Below are 2,950 nucleotides of genomic sequence, written 5' to 3' on the forward strand. Positions count from 1 at the left end.
AGTCTTTTCATTTTTCATTTTATTTTCTGCAACTAGCTGACATCCTTCTAATTAGGCCGGTAGCTGATGGTTGTCTATGTTGTGCTGAAAATCAAAGTTCAGTGTTGAGGGCCTATGAGAGAAGGCTAATGAAATACAGCTCTTTCAACCATTCTTAAGATTTCTAGCTTTTTATTTTGCCAAAAGCATTAGTTCAATGCAACTAGTTGTATATACTGTGTAATTCGTATCTTTCRCTTTTGAAAAATACTTTCCCGCTTACTTCCTATCCATAACTGTGCATTATTTGAATACCTTGAAGTAGAATGTTTAAAAATGGATATGATAATATGATATAGAAAAGGATATTAGTGTTCTGAACTTAGGTCCTTAGGGTAATAATAATTGGCTTTCTGATAAATTGTTAAAACAGAAAGTCTTGTTATAATTACCAGAGTTTGTTTCTTCAGATCTTACAGGACAAAGTCCTCTTTTAGATACTATTCTTGAGCTTTCAAGTACTTTGAAACGTTCTGTGTGAAAACAGCACAATCTACTGAAATTGCCAAATGAGTGATATTAATGAGCTCCCATTTTTAACTCCTGTAGAGAGATTACAGTCAGAAGATTGCTAATGTTTGAAACTAAAGGTTATCAATTCATTATTACAGTTGTGACTGTTGTTTATTTTAGTCTCACACTACTCTGGTACAGACAGATCCCTAACTCAAACTTTCCTTATCTTCCAAAATGTTTATATCTCTTTGTTCAYACAAGTCCTCTTTCTTTAATGAGATTATGTGAAAAGAATTCATATTCTCTAASTGGCCGAGGGTTAATGATAAAACTCAATTCTGCTTATTCTATGATGTGTCTAAAAAAGAAAACCCTCCTCCGCAGTGGTTTGGTGGGGTAACAGATAGACACTTCCTTAGCCAAAGATCAGAATAGGTAAATAGTTTCCATTTCTATGTGTATATACAGATACTGCCTTCCAAGACTGGAAAGAAGCTGACAGCAAAAGATGATGGGATGACTTTCTTCTTTTTCCTAGGCCATGCAGGGAAACTTGCATTACCACTCTGCTGAGCAAATATATTGCTATTTCAGTAAATTAGTATCTTTGAAGCACAAATGTCACTCAAAACAACCCATCAGTGACATCCAGATAGTAAYATTTGTAAGTAAATATAATGCACACATAAATGAATGAATGGAAAATTAATTATTTTCAGCATTGGAGTACTGCATCAAAACTAGTTTAAAAAGAAACTGGGTAAAATTTAAAGTGATGCTGTCAGGTGAAACAACTTAGGTCTCTCCTGTCATATGTGCAAATTCTGAATTGTTTGAATGGAATTGTTAGTGTGGTGCAGTAAAATGACAGCCATGCTCTGCCATATGCAACAGTTCAGCTGAACAGATCTGAAACTTGCACTGGTTTGGGAGCAGACTAATTCCATAACTTCAGTGAAGTTACTGAGTTTATACTAACATTATAGGGAGAAACTTGGTCTCTTATCTTCCCCAAAGTATGCTGTGCAGCATTTTAATGTTGCTCAGGAATTAACAGAAATGTCAATCATGCTTTAACAGAGCCTAAAAATACCTTCTAGTCAAATGGATTGTCACAGAAATACCGAAAATGTAAAAGGACCCACAATTCTTGCTGATTATATTTTATAGTTAGTTGCATGCCCTGTTCATGCATGAGAGTTTCTCTTGGAAAATGACATACTAATCAAAAYAAGACACATTTTATTATTCTAGAGACTGTAAAATACCATTGGTTTAACACAGGCACTGTGGAAATAAGCATATAAAATGAAGAGTTTTTGTAAGCAACTAGGAGGTTTAGTATCTTAGATGTCAGTGGCCAAAGTCTGACCCCCTAAAAAAGGTCCCAGCTAACTCTGAGCAGCTAAACTTGACAGTAATTGCTACAAATCTCAGCTGTTGTAAACATGAGATGGTATTGAGAGAACATTAAATTATTGAAAATAGCTGTGTTAGCRTCTATGTTAGAGGTGGGTAGGCTCTTCTTTGACTTCTATACTATCTCCTTACAAGACATTTAAGCAGAACATATATAACATATCCTCAGTCATTACTTACCTCTTTTGATCTCCCTTTCTCCCTGCGGTGCTGGGGTACTTTGGCATGGCAACGCTGAGCAGCCTTCAGGGTGTGCAGAACCCCTCCTGATCTCAGCCTGGGCTGCGAGACTCACCTGGCAACAGCCTGAGTGGAAGMCAGGTAAAGCTGATTACTAGCAGTGGAAAAAAACCACTGTTTAAATGTCCTTGTTTCTGTTCTCGCCCTTTACCATATATTCTTATTGAAATATTCTTTTTCAGCCTGTTCCAGTTGATATTAATGTGCTAGAAATTAGAACTCTACTGAGGCAAATGAAGACTGACATCTGCAAATACTTAGAATGGTGCATGGTGCACGCGCTTCAGTCTCGTTAAAACTAATGAATTAAGTTTGTAAAGCTGTATACCTTATATCTTTATTTTCATTCAGTTGTATTTTGATTCTGAGTACAGAATCACTGTTTTTCAGCGTTTGCAATGTGTACATTGCAACCCCAGGCCGTTTCTCGGACGTTCATGCAATTAGTTTGATGAACTTTGCTTCGAAGCTGCTGTGTGATTAGCAGTCATTAGCTTCCTGGCTTGCCCATTTTACAAATTACTTCGAGATTTCACGTTCTGCAGTTGAGTTTTCTTATTCACAGTCTAAAGCCAGAACCTTTTTTGTGGCAAATCCACCCAGCTTACGAGCAGCGAGGGGAAGCTGCTGAGGACGCAGCAGCCTCCCGCATCCCTGTCAGCAATCGCCAGAGCAAGTCGCGTTTGGGAGAGCTGCTGAGCGCTCCGTTACCAGCGCATGCCTCGCTCGGCAGCCTGCGCCAAGTGTCTTGTGTTTCAAGAGCTGCGGAGGGAGCCCGCGAGCCCCGCTGCGGCCG

This window comes from Rhea americana, unplaced genomic scaffold (genome assembly GCF_003343005.1).
Source record: "Rhea americana isolate MKP2758 unplaced genomic scaffold, rheAme1 scaffold_32, whole genome shotgun sequence".
Classification (NCBI taxonomy): Eukaryota; Metazoa; Chordata; class Aves; order Rheiformes; family Rheidae; genus Rhea; species Rhea americana.